We start from the raw sequence: 22,765 nt of genomic DNA, 5'->3' as shown, positions 1-22,765 counted from the left end.
TCCAAAGAAAGAAAGGCAAAAAAAAAAAAAAAAAAAAAATTAAGAATCATAATTCTAAGAGGGCAAATGCACATACATTTAATTTCATTTTATTTTTATAGTATGTGTTTTTGGAAGAGAGAAGAGAGAAGTGCAGAGCTCTGTATTGGTTCTAAAATAATACTGGAAGCTTTTGCTCATAATGTGGTTTCTGCCTCACCCACGCACAGCAATCCTGGTGTTCTATTTTTGTTGCCTGTTTCTCTGGCTACACTGCAGTTGGCTGTAGCACTAGAAGCTTTTCTGCCTTCTAGTTTCAAGACTGACAGGAGATTTAGTAGAGGTAGTTTCAGAAAACAAGCACACCCCAGAATAAAATGTTTATGAAGAACTAGGTTGATTTTTTACTTGCCATTTATGCAAGGCAATTGTCCATTTCATAAATCCTAATGTGAGCTTGGTATCACCTATCAATTTTACTGCATCCAGTTTCTATTATATCTAAATTAAAAAGAAAACAGCTTAGGTCTGAAAATGTTGCCTCTATTTCAACCCCTCAGGCTAAATTCAATGTGGAAAAGAAAAAGGAAAAGAAAGTGTTGATGCTGTCTAATGGATGGATGCAGAACGACCAAATATATATGCACCTGTAGTTCAACCAATAAATATGGTCAGTCTTCAACTAGGAATATTCTGCATTCATTGCTACCTGAAACACAGACCTCAATTTTTGGAAGAAATGGCATTTAGAGTAGTTGATAGGCTCCCAGACCAACACACATTTTGAAATTCACCTGTAGAGTAAATGAATTATAACATATACTACTAAACATCCTATAGTCTCTGAGGTACACTTATAACATCATTTCTGTATGAGAAATAAATTCTGCATCACAAACTGGGTTGTACCATCTAGCCATTCATAAGGGCACACCCAAAAGTGATAATCCACTAGTCCTGGGAACTCTTCTTCCTTTTCTAAACTAGGTCAGTAAGGAAAATGTAATTCTTACAGCATTAGTAGCAACAGAGAAGGAAAGGGAAAAAGCAGAGTGTTTTAAGGTTCCTAGAACAACTGGTGGAGGAAGGATCTTGGTCAACCACAGAGTGTGGGGCAGGGGAAAGAGAACAAGGAGACATAGGGTTTTGGTGGAAGGGAGGAAGCATGTGAAGTCATTAGGCAGATAACACACTGCTGAAAACAGCGGTACTGAATTTTCCTTCTTTCATAGATTAACTCCTACTTCTTGCAAAATTATGTTTGGACACATAAGTAACAAGATTTTTAAAAAATTTATTCCAAAGCACATTGGACTTAAACTAAAATGAGAAAATCTTATTTTCCTGTCACTGGAAAAAAAAATATCTAATTCCATTTGATATTACAACTCAACTTTCACTCAGTCAAGAAATCAATATATAAAATTCAAGAGATGGAAATACTGTGGAGCTGGCAAATTACCTCAGGGATGATGTAACCAAGCGTAGCATTTTAGACCTGGGAGGAAGTTTAGAATTTGCCTACAGTGGTGTTCAAACTCTCTGTGCCTCAGGATGCCATGGGACCCTGGAATTGACTTACAGTGCTTTCTCCAGAAAAGATTCTTCCCTGAACCAGGGCAACCTCACTTTTATATGTTTATACTGGAATATGTAAGAGTTCTTTTGAACAACAGCTTTGTACATTAAGAAGAAAACAGCTGAGGGGCGTCTGCGTAGCTCAGTCTGTTCCTTAAGCTTCTGACTCAATTTCAGCTCAGATCATGATTTCACAGTTTGTGGGATGGAGCCCCATGTTGGGATCTGCACCTACAGTGTGGAGCCTGCTTGGGACACATACACTGTCTCTCTCTCTCTCCCTCCCTCCCTCCCTCTCCCTCCCTCCTTCTCCCTCCTGCTCTCTGCCACTCCTCCTACCCACACTCATGTGCGTGTAAATGCACACGAGCAAGTGTGCTACTCTGTCTCAAAAGAATCTTTTTTAAAAAAGAAGAAAATAGTTGAAATCCAATAGTGTTGAGTACAAACAAGCTCCCTATTTTACAAAGTAAGAATTAAGGTGTGCTGAATGTTACTAAGGCTATAAAAGTACTTGTTAATGATATTATGACTAAAGAGACACGCTTTGTATCTAGCAGGTGGTCTCCCATCATATTCCCCAGTCTGGCATTCTGTCCCTTTTCAAGTGATGCAAATAATTACCTGAGATCTTCAAAATAAATTTTAGAATGATCTAGTGATGAAAAATGGAACCACCAATTGTTTCAGAGTGGTTTTGAACAGAATAGGCAAAACAGTGATAAACATGTAAGAGGGATGACAAAATCCTACTAATGCCATAATACATATCTTTTGTCATTTCAGATTTAAGTGACCCCTTCAAATTGCAATTGACAAAAACAGTTGCTGAGCTTTTATCATCAAGAAAAGTAAAACTCCAAGAGTGAGTTAGTAATTATCCTAATTCTCAGAGGTTCTAGGAAAAGGCATACCACATAAAATAGTGTAATGTGTCTTCTTCATGTTGACCAAGTTATTTCACTTGAGATTTTATCCCCACATGCTTTCAGTATTTTGTTTGTTTGTTTGTTTGTTTTGTTTTGTTTTTACCATTAATAGTCTTCCCTTTTACCTCTTGACAATGAAAAGTTACTTTAGGGTGAAAAGACATTAGACACATCATAAAATAGGTATCACTTGTTTCTCAGAGGAAAAATAAGCATCATTAAAATCACCAGGAAGTATACTGATTACCATAGTTCCATTAACCAACAACTTAAATATTAAGAATGTTGTGTAAATTCCTCTCACATCATCTCAACAATGTCAGTAAAGAAATGTCAGTAAGTTTCTTTTTATGCATTTATAAAATCAATTTTACTGATGGGAAAAAAAACTATTAGATTTTGTATTATAAAAACCATAACAAGCTAATACAAATGCTAGGCTAGAATAAATAGGCATTAAAAAAATCTCAATATAATGAATGTTAACTCAATTTAATAAAAACGTTGGAAATTGATCTAAAAATCACTTTACATTCATTTTACACTCATTCAATAAATGTTAATATTATCTACTGATGGAAATGAAACCACTGTCTAATTATTTAAGTGGTTATTTTAAACAGAATATGCAAAACTAGTGATAAATTAATAGGAGGGATACCAAAATGTCATTCAAAAGAAATTATGATAATTCCAATTATTTTTATGCAGGTATACAGACAACACAAAAAGATGTATAAAAATCTATATGGCATCAAAATATTTCCTAAAATATCCTTGGACCCATAGCTCACATTGATCTTTTCTCAAATCAGTCCCACTGGAAAGAAGCAAAGAAGGTAATATAGCCTGATTTATTCTAAAACACTAAGGTAACCTCTGCTCATCTGTAATCAAACACAGACTTTTCATGTAGCACCAAATCCTATGATTCTGAAATCTAGACAAAGTATTTCACTTTGCCTGAAATATTAATTCTGTTTTACAGGAAATCTACAAAATTACTCACCAACACCTGGATCTCCTCACTCATTTTCTGACTGGCTCATGTTGCTTTTTCACCCATCCTTACATTTCTCAAACTATTGTCACAGCAATCAAGTTATACGTACTTGTCTGTAAGTAGTAGACTTGGTTCACCTAGACTCCCAACGAACAGGCAATAGAGTAAAGGGTACTAATTTTTATTTGGAATTAAGTAGTCTATTTATCTGATTTTTCTATCTCTTAGAGAAACATTGCCAATTGTTATTAAATAGTGGATGTTCAATTTACAAGTGATTCCTTTCCATTGAAACAACCTAATTGGTTACCAAATGGTCTTCAGATAAGGAAATCTTGCCTGGACCCAAGAACAGGTAAAGGGTATCAGAAAACACATCAGCAATGAAATTCCAGGGAGGCTGTTTTATATGAAAACAAAACAACATCAACAAAAGCTCTAGAACTGTTGGCCTTGATTTGATTGATAATAATTTCTTCTCTAACTTTTCCCTTCAGATGGGACATGTTGATCCATGATTTATTCTATTTCTAGGGGATTTCAGAGCATCAAGGTCACCTGGGAACTTGTTAGAAATGCAATTTATGGGGTACTTCCTATCCTAGAAGTACTAAATCACAATCTCTGGGAGGAATCTGTATTTTATAAGACCTTCAACTGATGCACGATAAAGTGTGACAATCAGTAGAGAAGATCAACCTCTCCAAATCAACGATTAGATGGCTAAAATATATAAATGGAATAAGTATCTTTTTTGGGTCCAATTTTAAACAAGCCAGTATTATTAGAGAATAATTTATTTTAAATGAAAATAATTAAACTATGTAAGAGACTGAAGAAGACAATTAATATTCAAAGTAGAAAGAGGAGGATCGTCCAAAAAAGTATCTCTTAACTGGCAGATGAGCCCAGCATTGTACATTTAAGATGATAGGGATGTGTGCACTGCTTTTCTTCACTAAGACAGGTTGTTCCAGGTTCTCTTCTTATGAGTATTTGTCAGTTCCACATCAGTCTTTCTGTGCAGAGCTCAGAGCAGCCAGTCCAGGAGAAGAAAGCAGTATGATATCATATTCAACATGTACTATTTCATCATTATTCATTTTTGCCATAGTGTCTTATTAAAATCTCAATAATTAACTTCAAATCAATAATAAACCACAATTTTATAAAGCTATATGCATGTATGAAAAATAATCTTTTGTTGAAATCAAATGAAATGTAATTGCACTTTCATTTTTGCATTTATTTCCTTGTCTTGTGGACAGAATAACCAGTGAAAAGGGTCAGACAACAGACTGCAACAGAAATGATCTCACGTGGATTCCTTAATGTAATGATCATCATTGAGTAGTTTGAGTAAACAAAGTTTTCAAATATCTTCCTTTTGGAGTATTTTAATGATATTGGCACTAGGAAATTAACATAAAAATGCATTTGTAGTTACACTTTATAGTACTGGATCTAATAACTGTAGTGATGGCAAAGTTTCTAGAAAAGTCTGATTATCAATTGCATTGGCTCACGTCTACATGTTCTATTTTTAATTGGTAAATTCCATTGATTATACCATTCTGACTCAACGTTCTCAAAGAAATATAGGTTTAGATTCAACCTTCCCTCCCTGCAAGTCACTTAAGAAACAGCACAGTAGTTTTTACACTTTGTATTATGGTACTGTAAACTTATTTCACATAGAAAAACTATTTCATATGTACGAATAGGCTCAATGTAAATATAAGTACGCATCAACCATTAATCTTTTCTTTTGCTTTAAGTGGCACGTAATGGCTCATGCTGATAATCAAAGATCATTTTCTTAACAGCATCAGCTTTGAAATACAAACCAACCTGGACTAACCTATCCCATGTTTACTAAAGTAAGTATGTATAAGATATTTACAAGACAAACTTTTAATAGAAATCTTAGTTTCAAGACAAAATATTATTTCTGGCTACAAGGCTATGAAAATCAAAATTCTGGAAGAATTCCAGTTAAGTAAAATTAGCTTTCTGATCTTCACTATTTGGTATGATTCAAAAATTTAATTTTATATTATTCTACAAAGTAGGTGTTCATATGTAGCCACACGTTTAATAGTTATCATCTTATAAATAAATGGGATTCTGATCATCAAAAATCAATAGTGATATGTAGCACCTGGAAGAATACTATATTTGAGAGCTGTGATAAGACTGATTTCCACATGCTAATATAAGTTCACCAGACATCAAAAAATCAACCCAGAAATGTCATTTCTTGCCACAAAGGTCAAGCTGATATTTACCATAGCAAACCACTACCTATCACCATGTTAAATCAAGAGAATGCCAGAATGCTTGCCACTGAAAATAGCAGCAACATTTTTTATATTGCAATTATATTCTGACTTCATAAATGATCTAATTGGATGTCAACTACCATATTTAAGAAACAGCAAATGCCCAAGCACTTATTTTTTTTGCCTTATCAAAAATATTTATAGCAGTGGTGTATAACTAAAGTATACACATTTGCAATTAGCGGTATCACTAAGTTTATTAGATGTCCATGGGTAAGGAATCTTTCCTGTTTCAGGATGGTTTACTTTAACAGAATTCTTTCAGTTACCATTTGTCTGATAGATATTTTTCCACTCCTTTGTTTTCACCCTTTGCATCCTTTAAGAATAACTTTTATAGACAATATATACCTGGATGGTTTTTTTCCTTTCATCCCATAGAAAAGTCTCACATTTGGTAACTTCATGGAAGGAGATAGTGGCCCTTGCTTGTTCATCATCTTCTCAAGAGCAAAAAAAGTAGTAAATCCACCTCATCTTTCAAAAGCCTGCACATATACATTACTTCCTTGGCAAAGCCTTCCCTGATCTGAGCAGTCATGAATGACAAGACCTAACTCTGTCCTTACGTATATCATAACAAGAGTCTTTGGATATTTCAACAATTTGGTTACATATCTGTTTCCCATGCTAGGCGTCAACAAGTCAAGAACAGATCTGTCATTCATCTATGTGCCTATTTCACACTGCCTAGCAAATAGTAAGCACTCTATATGATATGTGAATCTATGTAAATATACATATGTTTGATTTTTATACACTTTCATTCATGCTTGTTTTCACAGATAAATGTCAGGCAAACAATTTCCATCGTCTGCATCAGCCATTCGTATTCCACCCTTTCCCAAATGTATCTCCAGAGTTAGTTTTTCTCTCTCAAAAGGGTTATCTCACACACCCAATTCCAACATCATCCTGGTCAGATAAGTATGATGATTATGTTACATACAGTACTTTTCAGGACAATACTGTAACCATTCATAAGCTTTGTATCATCAATATAAAACACAAGAGATGGTAAATTCTATCATGCTTTATTTTCCTAGGATTAAGCACAGGAAATTAAAAAATTCAAGATTCTAGAGAATTTACTTAAAACCTTCCCATTTCTACACTGAAACTATTTTTACTAAAAAGGAGTTTTGAACATGTTAACAATTGTTCCTGTGCTCTTGAGGCTCTCCTGGACTCTTATAATGGCCAGCCTGGCTCCAGGAAACAGTGACATGACTCTTCTGAAAACATCAAAGCTCTAATCAAAAAAGTTCCACTTTATATTCTCATTGACATAGAGAATTCCCTTTCAGTTTTAAAGAGCTCCTACATTGTCTAAGTCTTTAGAAGGAGGGGCCTTATGTTCACATGTTTTTTAAATCAAAAAGAGATATATTCTGGAAAATGTGCAAACTTCAGTGTCAGATATGAATTTACACTTGATTCATGAAAACCAGCGAATATCTTTCATATGAAGGGCAACTACATTACCTTCTAAATAATGTGGCTTATTCGATGGAGACAGGCCTCTGGATTCAGACAGAATTTGACTTGAATCCCCCCTCTCATTTAGTAGCCAGTTATAAGTTGGATAGCTTGTATAAGTTACTTAACCATTCTTAGTCATAATTCCCTCATTTTAAAAATATTAACCTCAGCTTCACAGTCACTTATGGAGCTTCAAAGCATTGAGATAAAGACCTTGAGAGGAAATGGGGTAAGAAAAAGGCTCAAAGAGAACAAGTCGTCTACAATTACCATCTGGACAAGACAGTGACTATATTTGCAGGGGCTTTTATATATAAACCTTTAACCAAGATTTGATCTTTATTTTATCTGTATTTAGTGTTGCAGATGAGTTGTAAATCCAGCTGAAAGAGGAATGCCCTTTAAGAACTTCCTCTGATACGAAGCTCCAAGTATAAAATTAAGTGTTAGTTAAAAGGAGGACCTTCACATAGCAGCTAGTAGTGTTTTCTGCCAAGCAAGATTGGTTTATATGATCAAATTAATATTTGCTGAATAATGTATTAAAAATGTTTTGTGGGGGCACTTGGGTGGCTCAGTCAGGCAAGCCTCTGACTCTTGACTTGGGCTCAGGTCATGATTTCATGATTTGTGAGACTGAGCCCCATGTCAGAGCCTGCTTTTCTCTCTCTCCCTCTCTCTCTTAAAATAAATAAACTTTTAAAAAATCCTCCTGTTGGGGCGCCTGGGTGGCGCAGTCGGTTAAGCGTCCGACTTCAGCCAGGTCACGATCTCGCGGTCCGTGAGTTCAAGCCCCGTGTCAGGCTCTGGGCTGATGGCTCCGAGCCTGGAGCCTGTTTCCGATTCTGTGTCTCCCTCTCTCTCTGCCCCTCCCCCATTCATGCTCTGTCTCTCTCTGTCCCAAAAATAAATAAACGTTGAAAAAAAAATTTTATAAAAAAATCCTCCTGTTTTAAAAAAAAGTACTTTATGAATGCCATCTATGGAGCTTAAAAAGTAAGAAAAAATATACACACATCATGTCTGACAAGAAACATATACCACAATGCTATATAATTAATATATGCTGAATGTGGTCCAATACTATGTCATACTTTTCGAAGCCCATGGGAGAAGAAAATACTCACGTTGTCAACTTTGTATTTCTCTGGTTGATATTCTTCCCAAAGCATTCATAGAAACATTCACCGTGTCTTTCTTCAACTTCACCCGTCTCATCCCTGCACCCTTTGCCTATTATTTCATATTCTGTTCCTGCTACCCTGCCCAATACATATGGAACCAAAAAGGGAAGGGAATATCTATTTCCCCAAATTGTATCAACTTAATAAGGACTAAGAAATCATGGTTATAAAATAAACATGGTAAAAAAATGAAAAAAATTGACATGTGCTTTGCAAGGTTGCTTTAATATTTAGAAATATGAATATAAAATTTCCACCATTATGGCAAGAACATAATAGGTATTCAGTACTCTTAAGTTATTATTATAGCACACTATTAATACACACATCAAGAAGTGAATAATCGAGGGCCTACTTAGATTTCTGTATTCTGAACTAAGATAATAGCTATTTCTCAAAATCAGCTATAATATTAGAAAACAGAATATAAAAGAAAAATTCGAAGGGAAAATTTTTATCACTCTCCAGGCTGATAAACACACCATGTGTATTCAGCAAGTCACTGATTCCTAATTGAATAATAAGAAATGGAAATAATGAGCAAGAGGGGAGTAGTATGTCCCAGCCTACTTGCAAAGCTTACTTTGTGAGGTCTAATCAGATATTTTAATAGGAGACACAAAGATTAATAGCAACACTCACATGTGTGCCATTTAATCACAACCTAGGAGTATCACCAATCCACAATGCATTCCCCCCCAGCTAATGACTTCATTCCAGATGGCAGGGACTCTATTTAAAATCAATAAGCTAACATTAGCTATTTCACCTGAAGCTATAACAACCTGTTTTTGTTTTCTTTTTTGTAATGAAGTGAAGACTGCTGTCTTCTTATTTTGGCTCTATCTGAAGGAAATTCTCAGCAGTACTTCCTGTAAGTAGCAGAGACCCCTTGGAAGCCAAATTCACTTATTTTAAATTCAGGACTTCACTTGGATTAAAATTTAGTAATTTTTGATTATTTAAATCATGAATAATTATGTATTGACTTGATGGAACACAATGCTAGTTGAGGGAAACTAAAGTCTAGGAGTAATTAACATTCCGAAGGCTAAATGGTAAGAAATTCTCAAGCACGGGCTAATGTTGTTCCCTTTATAAGCTAGGGAGAAGGCATTAGTAAAAAATGACAGTTAAAACTCTCAAGCATTTCATTTTATTTAAAATATATAGTTGAACTTGAACAACATAGGTTTGGACTTAATGTGTCCACTCATACATTGATTTTTTTCAGATAAATATAGTACTGTGAATTTATTTTCTCCTTATGATTTTTAAATAATATTTTCTTTCCGTAGCTTACTTTATTCTAAGAATATAGGATATAATATATATGACATACAATATGTTACATAAAATATGTGTTTTTAAAAATTTTTTAAATGTTTATTTTTGACAGAGACAGCATGAATGGGGGAGGAGCAGAGAGAGAGGGAGACAAAGGATCTGAAGCAGGCTCTGTACTGACAGCAGAGAGTCTGATGAAGGGTTTGAACTCAGGAACCCTGAGATCAAGACTTGAGCAGAAGTCAGATGCTCAACTGACTGAGTCACCCAGGCACCCCTTACATAAAATATGCTTTAATCGACTGTTTATGTTTTCAGGAAGTCAGTAGTAAGGCTATTAGTAGTTAAGTCTGGGGGAGTAAAAAGTTATATATGGATTTTTGACTGTACAGGTGATTGGCATCCTAACTCCCAAGTTGCTCAACGGTCAAGAGTACTTCACTCGAGACAGGATCAACCACACATAGAGCATATCATGAAAAAAAATTTTTTTAAGCCAATATGAGGGATGAGAAATGAGAACCAATAATTATTGTCAAGGTCTATGCTAACATGGCCACCTTCGTATATCACAATATAACATGACTCATATTGTTAATATCCAGTCATTAGGGTAAACCTAAAGTAGTATTTTCACTATTTCCAAATGAATTATGTATGGATTATCATAACATTTCAAGAATGTTAGAATCATTAAATATAGAGTATACTGGTTGTCAGACATCCAAACGTATATGATTCAAAACAGTTGACAAGAAAATGCAAGATTAAAATGGCACTAAAAAATTTGAATCTGTGCCATTGGGTATAATGTACAGACAGTCACGATATCTGATCAGTTTTTCAAATAATAAAATCTATTAACTTGGAACATAATAACCAATGTAGCATTGTTCTCAGGAAATCAGACACAAAATACAGAAAGAATTTGATTTGTAAAAAAATTAAATGATTTTATTAAAAAAAATTTCTCCAGAAATTGCTATGTACATCCAGGAACAATTTTAATTTTCCAGAATAAAGTTTCTTAATGTGGTGGTGAACCGAATGAGAAGACACAGTCCATACCCTGCCCATTCTTCATTCCAAAAGCACTCTTCCCAGGATTTTCCTATGATCACAGCAATGATGTCTACCAACACAACCCATAAATCAAAACTCGTCCACTATCAAACAGTCTTTTTTGGGTTCACTCTTCTTGTTTTGTTTTTTGTTGTCTTTGTTTCTGCCTTGCCTCATTTTTCATTAGGCTCTTTAGAACCACTGTATCCCTACTGTATTTCACTGCTTTTTAAAATGTCTAGTTGCTTAAAATGATGTCTCCCTCATTCCAGCAATTACTGCCTAGTCTTGGGGACAGGTATTCACACACCAGCCTCTGGCGCTTCTGTTTTCTCACATACAAATCAGAAGTTAATTTTCTTCCTGCCCCAAACCTAAGTATATATTACTTAACCATTAATATCCATGCTTTCCCTGCCTCTTTTATCTTTCTTTGTAGTATATATCAAATACATGATTCAGTGTCATTTTCTTTGACTAATGTTCTTACTGCAAAAGTAAGCAGTAGCAAAAGTAATCCATTTGACCTATTCCTTAAAAGATACATTAGCCTCGTTCTGTTTTTAATTATAAGAGTTTCCTACATTAATACAACAATTATTGTTTCCTTTGACAACACTGTCCTTTCAAAGGGTTCTGGGAAGAAGGACCTCAGATGTTCAGGAAAAATGAGGAGGACTGGTAGGGGCAATGTGTAATGGAAAGTTCTAGAACAGTAGAAACAAGCACACCTGGCTATTAATGTTCACTCTGTAACACTGTGATCTTGTGGCCCGGGAATGCACATGTCCTTTGAATCCTAGCACTCTGTTCTTAAAAACATACCACTGCTCCAGAAAAAAATAAAATAACATAAAATAAATAAGGGCTCAACATGAATTAGGAAGGAATATTATTTCTTCAAAATTATGAAGAAGTATTATGAAAGGCATTCCTTAATAATTCTTGTTTTTAATCCTCTAATTCTATTTTTTTAGCCTTTTGTCACATCAATTTCTAATATTTGAGTAGCAGAATAATATCTCAAGTGCTGGAAGACAGTGGAAATCAAGACAATACAAAACAGTATCCACGTGGGGGGAAATAGTTAAAAAGATAATCCTGGAGAGGCACTTGCGTGGCTCAGTTGGTTAAGCATCCAACTCTTGATTTCAGCTCAGGTCACAATCTCAGGGGCAGAAGCCAGAGCATTGTAGGGCTTGTTGGGCTCTGCACTGAGCATGGAGCCTGCTTAGGATTCTCTCTTGCTCTCTGTCTCTGCCCCAATCCCCCACTCTCGAAAGAAAGAAAGAAAGAAAGAAAGAAAGAAAGAAAGAAAGAAAGAAAGAAAGAAATCCCTGGAATGTGGCAACAGTGTGACAGTGCATGCTGGCATCCATTATTAAAGATCAGGGTCCAGGGTTCTGCTCCTGTTTTCAGTTCAGACTCCTCTCCTTGCCAGAAAGAACAGAATCTGATCTTTTTTGTTGCTCCAACTTTTCAGAGAAAATGCAGAGCACAGTCAGAACTAAAGAGGCTCTTGGCTACCTGATCATGCCTCAGGAATACACAACTTGCAACAGGCATTTGATAAACATACTGGAGGAAAACTAACTCCTGTTAAAAATGCTAGTGGTGAAGACTTGGCACTTAAAGTGACCCACAAGCAATTACAGACACACAGACTAATCATTTTTCTGCAAACTGCAGCAAGGTCTTGACATGAGTAAGGAACAACCAGACAAAAATCATCATGCCATAATGTGGCTCCCCCTCCCCAGAAAAGAAACTCCAGTGTTCAGACTATGTAAGACAAGAAATGCAGACTGGACATAGCTCCATATGATAAAGGTAAGATAGGAATTGAAGATTCATGTCAGGAGTCATCATTTGTCAAATAGAATTTGCTTATTTAATAATATGATAAATCATTGTATGGTTTATTAACACACATTAAATCATTTTGATATTGCTAAAGGCTTGAGTTAAAAAGAAATTTTCTAGGTTATGTAACAGCATCTGTTACCTACTAGATGCTGACTACTAGACTAAACCTGACTACTAGAGACAAAACTCTGGTACTCAGCGTAAACAGAACCTGTTATAACCCTATAAAACTGTCACAGCATCAGCCCTTGGTTAAGAATACGCATTTGAGTAACCAACCCCAAAGTAAGATGCAAGTAAGTTAAGTCCTTTATCTATACTTTTTGAACACCATGAAGGAAATGACAGACCATTAAAATGCACCCTGTAGCATGTCAGCTGTAACACGATAATTACATTCCAGAGAAAATTCATATTCTGTTAATATGCTGCCTAGATAACAAGTGTAATGGGTGACAGGGTCATCAGTAAAATGGTCAAAACCTATGTTATTTTTAAAGTTAACATCATCAACATCATTATCATCATCTAATATTATGATTAAAATTTTTAATTGTTGGGGCGCCTGGGTGGCTCAGTCAGTTGAGTCACCGACTTCGGCTCAGGTCATAATCTCGCAGTTCCGTGAATTCGAGCCCCGCGTCAAGCTCTGTGCTGACAGCTCAGAGCCTGGAGCCTGCTTCAGATTCTGTGTCCCCTTTTTCTCCACCCCACCCCTTCTTGTGCTCTGTCTCTCTCTGTCTTTCAAAAATGAATAAACATGAAAAAATTTTCAATAAAAAAATTTTTAATTGTTAATTAGGGAAATAAGTTGGGCCCCTCCCACCCTTACACTCCTGCCCCCCAGCCCCCAGCCCCCCCCCCCCACCCCCCCAACAAAACCAAGAACTACAGCTCGGCCAGAGGCTGTCACAGTGGATGGGTAAATGCAGGAAACAACAGACAGGACTTGTGTGGAGGAGAGGTGGGTGGGTCCTGAGCCAAAGCTGAGAGAGGCAGGGCCCTGGGGCAAGGGCTCCATTTCAAGGGGGCCTTGGAGGAAGAGCTTGTTGCCTCTAGCCAGCAGCTGAACAAGGACAGGGGCGTGCATCAGTGGTGAGAGACTGACTGGGTGGAGGCACTGGTTTTTAGTTTCTCAAATACGGTCACCATGGCTCCCGTGGCCAAACTAGCAGCCAATCGATAGATTTTCTTTTCCCTTTCTTACTGAAAGTTACTATGTTTCTACACCTATGGTTTCCTACGCTTGGAAAAAAAAATCACATATGAACCAACATCCACTTTATATTCTTATTACCCCCCCATTTACCAATCACGTTTGATTTAATTTTTCTAACAGGAACATGAGTCGTAGCAAGACAGATTGACCACCTTAAAGGTCCCTTCATTTTCTCTCACTCAATTCACCACTGTGATACACAGAAAGCGCCTTCCTCAGCACACTACAACTGTGTTAGACAGATTCCTCCAGATCCAGCACCTGGGGCCCTCTTTTTGTCCTACTCAGTCACCCTTCCTAGAAACTGACCAGCAAATCAGGAACCCCATGGCCCACAGGGTGGAGGAAGGCACTTACCACCCCCCCTCCAACAGGATCAGCTTGTCTGGCTTTAGAATATTCCACCACAAGATCTCTGACTGAACTTCAGTTTTAACATCTTGTTATCTTAGAGGCAGAATGGTAGAGGGAGAAAAGCAAAGATGCAGATTTACCCCTGACTACATGGCATTCGGGCTTTAGGGTCTGGGGCAAGTTATCCTCAACTTTACCTACATATTGGCTACTATCATGTATCGCTAATAGAGGTATTGCTTTGGTGGCATATTAAATGCCTAACACAAACATTGGTAAATAGTTGCTGATCAATAAAATAGTAGCTAATTAGTATGTCTTAAACCCACACTCAATCAGTTTACTTTTATCTTAGACAAAATACAAACAACTTGGTTGGCAACAGATCGAAAGAAAAAAATAAGAAAGAAGGAAAGGGTGCTTCTGGAAACAGGCAATTTCTGATTTTTAAAAAGTCAGAGGTCGATTCATAAGATAAAGAATGAGGAAAATCGTCATAAATATCTCTGAGCCTTGTGATCTAGCATAAGCGAGCACTGGCACACAGGTCTTCTTACACACCATTAGCACATGGCATAATATTAAAATAATGTTAATAATAATGTTAATGATTGCCCTGAGTGATGGTTAAATTAGATAAAGTACTCTTCATTTAAGAAATCATAGGGGCGCCTGGGTGGCTCAGTCGGTTGGGCGTCCGACTTCAGCTCAGGTCATGATCTCGCATTTCGTGGGTTCGAGCCCCGCATCGGGCTCTGGGCTGATGGCTCAGAGCCTGGAGCCTGCTTCAGATTCTGTGTCTCCATCTCTCTCTGACCCTCCCCCGTTCATGCTCTGTTTCTCTCTGTCTCAAAGATAAAATAAACGTTAAAAAAAAAAAAAGAAAAAAAAAAGAAATCATAGAAGAGGGGCGACTGGGTGGCTCAGTTGGTTGAGCATCTGACTCTTCATTTCGGCTCAGGGCATGATCTCAGTGTTGTGGGATTGAGCCAGCATCTGGCTCTGAGCTGAGCTTAGAGTCTGCTTGGGATTCTCTCTCTCTCTCTCTCTCTCTCTCTCTCTCTCTCTCAACCCCTCTCTTCCTGTCACCCTCCCCCGTTCTCTCTGTTGGTTTATTATTTTTAAAAAAAAATTTTTTTTAACGTTTATTTATTTTTGAGACAGAGAGAGACAAAGCATGAACGGGGGAGGGTCAGAGAGAGGGAGACACAGAATCTGAAACAGGCTCCAGGCTCTGAGCTGTCAGCACAGAGCCCGACGTGGGGCTCAAACTCACGGACAGCGAGATCATGACCTGGGCGGAAGTCGGCCGCTTAACTGACTGAGCCACCCAGGCGCCCCTCTGTTTGTTTAAAATAAAAAAAAAAATCATGGATGTGAGACTACAAAGAAAAAAATTAATACTGAGATAAATTGTGCCCAAGGATAGAAAAAAATCAATATTTAATATTAATATCATTCTTCACTTGATAAGCAAATTCTAAAATTAGTATGGAATAGCAAAGCTCCAAGGAAGGTAATCACAATTTTGAAGGAGATCAAAATGAGAGCATGTGCCTTATCATATTAAAGACTTATCTGGTAAGTTATTATAAAGAGAATGCCTTATTGGTTCAAATAAAAAATAAAAGGTAAGATAACAGAATAGAGCAACAAAAAGTAGGCCCACTTATGTATGAAAACTTTACATAGGTCACTTCTGGAACCACAGATAAGTGGAGATCTTCAACAAATGGTTCCAGGATAGCTAGTTCTCTAGGTTAAACTATTACAGCCCTAGAAATTAGATGTTTATATTAAGCTATACACAGGTATACACACACTCACAGAATTAACTCCAAGTAGTTTAATGATCTATATACAAAGAGTAAACTTAAAAAAAAAAATAGAAAAACATGTAAGAGTATGCTCAAATCCTCAGATTAGGGGTGGAATCGTTCAACAAGACACAGAAAAACACAAATCATTCCAAAAAAGACTGATAAATATGACATAAGAATATAAGTTTTGTACAAACTATTAAAGAGAAATTAATGGCACATTAGTTAATGTGTCATTAATTAATTAATGACAAATTAATGACACATTGAGAAAAAACATTTACAGCACATTTAACCAACCAATGACTAGTATTCAGAATATAATAATAATATTTACAAAGCAGTTTGAAAAGATACAACCCAATAATAAAGTAGGCAAAAGATAAAAATAGGCATTCACTAAAAAGGAATGTCCAATCCATGTATAAAATATGGTAAAGGATACTAATAATCAGGAAATAAAAAATTAATCCATAACAAGATACAGTTATAAATCCAGTGTATAGGTAAAAACTGAATCAGTAATACCAAATATTAATAAGAATGTTGAATAATAAGAACTCTTACACTTTGACAGTGTAAGTTTATTTCATTACAAACATTTCATTTAATGAAGGCTAGATTTTCTGAAGAAATTATTATTTAAAGTGGCAACACTTTGTGTCTTCTAAGGCAACTCAATATTCATAAAATCCTAAACTGAATCTTGCCTAAGCTTACCCTTCTCTCTCTTTTTGCTTAATTAAACTAAATGTATTCTTTTAAGATTTTCTCTTTGTAATTCTGCTATTAACAATGAGAAATTACTATGGCACATGAAATAAAAGTTGATTTCCAAATTAAGTAATGAAACAGAAAAGGAAAGAGCTAATGTGCAGCCCATCATCTTGAGAATAAGTGCAGCATAGAATTAGTAAATGCATAAATTGCACTTAAAAGTACAGTCTCTTTTTCAAAGATGTGTACTACTTCAAGGAAGGCTTAGTGTCTGTTGATAGCCCTCAGGAAATTAAAGTATTGACTGATCTTTGTCTCTAGTATCAAAAGCAAGAACTGTTAAATGCAGAAATAGTCATGATAGGTAAACATATTTTAACTTGACAAAATGAAAACTACTGATATTGTTATTTAAAATATCTGAATAAATATACCGCGGGCAGAAAGGGCAGAAGGTAATTACGCTCTGTTAAAGGGTATTAATAGACAAAAAAAATTTATGATTGTTCTAAAGTTCTTTTGGTTTTCATGATTGAGATCAATATTATTTAAGAATAATGGCAAATATTAAAAACCGACATAACATTACATTCTGAAAATCACTCTTTTGTAATCTGTCAAGTGATAAGCCCTCACCAGTTTTAAGTTTTGAAGATTCGTGAATACTAGGAAGTGTGACCAGAAATGAATTTTGAGACCACCGTCAAGCTCTTCAATTACAAAACTGTATTTAACTAGTAAGGAAATATTTTCTCCATACGGACACAATTTGACCTTTTAAATGACCCATCTCAGTTATGTTTCATAAATATAGTCTTCTGATTCCTGAAATAAACATATGTATGAGTGTGGTTTTGTTTGCCTGTTTATATATAAAACTAATTAACTCCTCTGCCAGCCTTGGTTCAGAAATTTTGACACATTGGCTATTTGGGCTTCCCTGCACAGCTTTTAGCCACCTATTGTCAACTGTTAAACTATCAGTTCATGGGGGCCAACTGAGCTCCCAGAGGCTATTGTTATTTCCCTTACATTCAAGGGCTTGCGGGGCTCCAATAAGATATTCGTCAGAGCTGACTGCCATATAATTCATTACTTTAAGCTTCTGAATGAAAGATTTGTCAGAAGGGATGTTATTGCTATCTTTGGAGTCAGAGAAAGCATGGAGCACAGAGGTGAATGTTGTCGGCACCCACCTAAGCTCTGCTCTGGGGAGAGGGTATTCGGGCCCAGACACTGATGAATTCCTATAATTAGAAATAGGAAGTCCTCTTTTTCTTAGCAGAAGAATGTTTTCCAAGGAATTATTAGGTGACTACTTGAAAACCGATTTTGGCATGGAAGATGAGATCTCCGGGTGGCAAACTTAAATAGCAAAACTTTGAAAACAAAAGAAGGGTTTAGCTCACTGCAGGATTTGCTTTTCTTGGTGGAAATACAAAACTGCAGCCAGAGTTTAACCGTTCAGAACAATACAACATATTCCAGGGGCTGTGTGGACAAAGAATGAAAAAACAAAATGAGAACATAAAAATAGAGATAAGGTTTATTGGCTGCTAGCAAGGGATCTTAGGGGAAGAAACAAGATATTTAAAGGGGATTTTTAAATGAAGTTTCACTGTGTGGTATTCTTTAGGCTCTCCTCTCATACTGTGTAGCAGTCTAAAATACTAATGCTTTAAACCTGAAAGTGTAAGGAGTTAAATTTACCTTTCTGGGGAATGCAACAAACTCCAGATCCTGTCATATTGGGTTTGGGGACAGATCTGAGGTTCTCTGAGGTGGTCTTGCCACATCTGGGCTCCATGGGGTCAGATCCATCCAGTCATGTTATTAAACACTCAAACCATATAACTAACAAGCATGGTTTCAGTCAACATTCTGCCATCATCCTTATAATTATAATCTGGTTTCCCAGAATTTGCTGGTCAGAGGTCATGAGGGTATTGTTCCCTGGAGTAATACTTTTCATTGAGACTATTCATTTGAAATGCTGGTTGAATCCATTTCTCTTTGTGAGCATTGCTGATGTGAATTTGTCAAGGTAAGGCCATCCTATGGGATGGACATGCTAACATACACTTGCATTTGATACGGCTACCTATTCTAAATCAGGGTTTTCTGTAAACATCACCCCTGCAGAGTGACATAATTTAAATATTATAGCTCCTTCTATTTAAATACAATAGCATCCAAAATCAGAATTAAAAAGTTCAAGTTTGGGCTATAATAGAGAGAATTCTTGATTGCAAAGAATTGGCCTATTACCTATAATGGAGACCAAACATGCAATGGGAGGTCCGCCTTATAAATACATAGTTAAGTTTCAAGAGACAAGACTTAAAGTGTGCTGGAGAAAAAAACACACGTAAAGGGGCTCTAGTGCATATCATTATATCAAAGATCGTTCCTACATAGGATATTTTAATTTTAAGATCACATAGAACTACATGCAGAGGAAATGATGCTGAAATCACAATGGGATGCTCTGGAATACTAGTGATCTTGGTGAATTTTGCTGATATTTTATTGTTTATGACTGACATTACAGAAGCAAGAGCCTAACACAGTCATTCCAGAAGAAAACTTCCCTGCAGTGAACAAAGCCCTTTTGTGCTTCTGGTAAAACATGACTCCACTAAGGCAATTAGCTGTTTTAAAAATAAACTAATTCATTTTGGAGATCTGATGTATAATTATGCAGCTGCATGGACTGAGGAGGCATGGTGACTGGCTACAGTGTTAGTAAAATTAGAGGAAAAAAAAGCACCTCTTTGCTGACAGCTAAAGCATTGATTTAAGGTCCAATTGCCACCTTTGCATTATGAGGAGTGCAAAATGAATCTCTTTCTAAAATAATACAAAAAATTTCTGATAATGATAGTAGGGTATCTCCAGAGACTGAGGGGATGGTAATTAAAAATATTTATCCAGAACCTTGCTTCTAAGAAGCTTGGCAGTCTCTGTAGCATCCACTCTTATATCTCTACAAAAATATGACTCAGAGAATTTAACTCACTCATTCCATAGACAGAACTGTTCTGTACTACTTCTAGAAGCAGAACATTTGGTGACATGGTACTTGTATGGGTTCAGAGGTACTGACAAGAAAAGGAAATGGCTCCTGGTCCATTTTCAAAAATTTGTTATTAAGGCAGCAGTTTCTATAGATGGGAAGATTGAGTCCTGGCCATTAACCACAGCAGGATCCAAGCTTTTTGGGGGCAAAGGGCTCTACCTGATCCTGACACAGCACCTGACCTTGCTTGCAGCCTGAGTTTCCACAAAACCCGCAGGGTAAATTCACAACACACAAAGCACATTTTAAAAAATTCTATTCACACTTATTTGACTGCCTTTCAATTACATTATATACTTTCCACCAGGTGAGGACAGCAAGATTTGCACAAGGTGTCTTTACAGATTTCTTTCTTTTGATCATTGCTTCTTTATGACCTTTCCTTCTCCCTCGCGTAATTTATCCCTCCCTCTCCCCCACTTTCTCTCTTCTCTTTTTCCTTCCTTTCCTTCTTTCCCTCTTTCCCCTCACCCTCCTTTCTCCATCCTTCCAGTAGCATTTTCACTCAATTTTCTTCCACTGAGTATTCCAGATTCTTGCCATGAATCATGTTAAATATCATTGTTTTTATGTTTCTGACTTTCAGGTTTCTAGTGTTGCTTTTATTAAGGAGAAGTTCTCTAATATCCTGAAACTAGAGAATATGAATTTCAGTTTAAGGTAAACATATGATCATTATCTATTTCAAACTTGCTTTTAAAGTATTTGAGAAGATAAAGGTTTTTGGAAGTTTGGGGTGAATCTGCCTCACTGCCCCAAAAGGAAAAAAAAATGTAGTTCCAAGGCAATAAAGTGTCTACAAATAGAGAAATATATTAAAATTCTACTCTTATAAAAGGTTACTTCCTCGGTATCATTTAATACATTCTAAAAATTAGATGCAAACTTTATTTCTCCAAATTTTGTTTCCCTGGGTCTCTGATTTCCAGAAACGTCTCCTGGAGATTACTGTAGCCAAAGTCTCCCAGAGAAAAAACAGATGCTTTAGGGGCATCTATGGGGGGTACCTGCAATGGGAAAGCACAACTCTGCCTTAAATGTTACTGACATTTTGTTCAACATTTTATTTAGACCATTTAAAACTTACAGAAAAAGTTTAAGAATAATGTAAAGAACTTCACACACCTTACATGCATATTCAGTTTTTATCACTGTGCCACAATATATTGCTGTTTTAAAATTTAATTTGGTTTGCAAAGAACGTTTCCATACATGCATACACAAAAAAGTTGTGAGATATTACCAAGGCTCAATATCAGCATCAGGCAGAAAGACAGAAATAGCCCTCCCCAGGCAAATACTGGGATGCCATCCTCTTCCTCAATGTCCTCTTAGAAGGCCTAAAATAACACCGGATAAGAAGCTGAGACATACTAGGGCCTGGCGAGTTAAGAACTAGTTATTTTATTTCTGCATTTTAAGGGATGTATATGAAACACCATAAATTCATACAGGAAGCTTATCATTTACTAACGTTGTTTACCGCGCAGCTAATACAACATAAAGTCCCTCTTAGACTCCACCCAAGGAGGCCAAAGAGTTTGATTTTTGAAGTTTTTAAAGACCATTTAAAACTATTTAAAATAATTTCACCAACAGGTTGATCCATCAGCATGAAGCTCTAAGGAAAACATTATAACAAAGGTCTAATCAGTGAGAAGCAAACCAATTATTTACTTAAATACGTAAGAATGATTACATGTGTCGCCCAAGAAGAAATACTAGGGGAAGGAAATCAAGGTTGCCAGAGAAAACTGGACATATCTGTTGTCTTTACATTCACCTCAAAATTTTCCAAATCAATCCTTCCTTATAAGGTCAGAAGTCATTGTAGTGGCTTATGCTATGGCTTGGCTTGTGCAACACTTTTCAGAACTGGGGCTGCTGGTCTACATGTACATGCACATGTGCATACGGGCTATGAGTGTACATATGAGTGGAGAAGAAATACTGTCCTGTAGAGATAGGTGAGGCTGATGTGTATGTAGGTAGTGTCAACTGAGCAGAAAATGGAAATGGTTGGGTCTTATATGAGGATGAGACAACAATAAATAGTCTGAGTTAACATTAGAGGTATGTATGCCTTGTGCTAAGGCTCCATCATAATCACCACATGTTGTTTCTTCTCATCCTCATAAAATAATCTGCTGAGCTCTGCAAACACAGAGCTGGCAGAGATAATGAGAAGGGTGACCCAAGAACATAAATATAAAAGCTGCAGCAAATCCTCAGCACCTTTCTTTGAATGGGTATTAGTTTCTGGGATCAGACATGCCGACAGACAATCCAGAAAGCTCAGCCTCCCACAATCCAAAAGATGCCGATTGCTTAACTTTGTTCTCTCTGGCTTTAATATATCTCAGATAAGTGAGTCTGTTTAGATTTGACTAGACAGTTTGAAAATTGCAAATTGGCCTTAATTCATTAACCTGTTCCGTGAGCACCTCGTATACCAGATACTGCTCTAAACATCTAGGGAAGACTGGAGACAAAATCCATGCTTTCTCATGGAGCTTATATTCTAGTGAGGAGCAGAGAGCAATCAACAGGTACACAAAGAAGTGGGATTCCGGATGGTGATCATTGCAACATTGAAATAAAATAGGGTAATGGGATATAGAGTAACTTAGGAGACACAAACCATCTACAAAGTGTGATAGAGAAAGCATCTCTTATTAAGGAGGTCACTCTTGAGCTGAGATCCAAAAAGCATGAAGAAGCCAGCCTTGTAAATATGTGGAAAAGGCACATTCCAGGTGGAGGGAACAGATCCGTGTGTGTCTGCAGCAGAAAGTCAGCCAGTGGAACTGCAGCACAGAACGGAGTGGTGAGGGGCACCTGGGCAACTCAGTCAGCTGAGCGTC

The 22,765-nt window shown here is 36.6% G+C and overlaps 1 protein-coding gene across 6 annotated transcripts in view; it reads right to left on the bottom strand.

Annotated features, from left to right (window-relative positions):
- Positions 1-22,765, bottom strand: part of HDAC9 (histone deacetylase 9) — a 927,480-nt gene that overhangs the window by 532,738 nt on the left and 371,977 nt on the right. The gene's annotated exons all lie outside the window — the stretch shown is intronic.

Source organism: Prionailurus viverrinus, chromosome A2 (assembly GCF_022837055.1).
Source record: "Prionailurus viverrinus isolate Anna chromosome A2, UM_Priviv_1.0, whole genome shotgun sequence".
NCBI lineage: Eukaryota > Metazoa > Chordata > Mammalia > Carnivora > Felidae > Prionailurus > Prionailurus viverrinus.
Note: the sequence above shows the minus strand (reverse complement) of the source record. Positions and strands in the feature narration are given on the sequence as shown.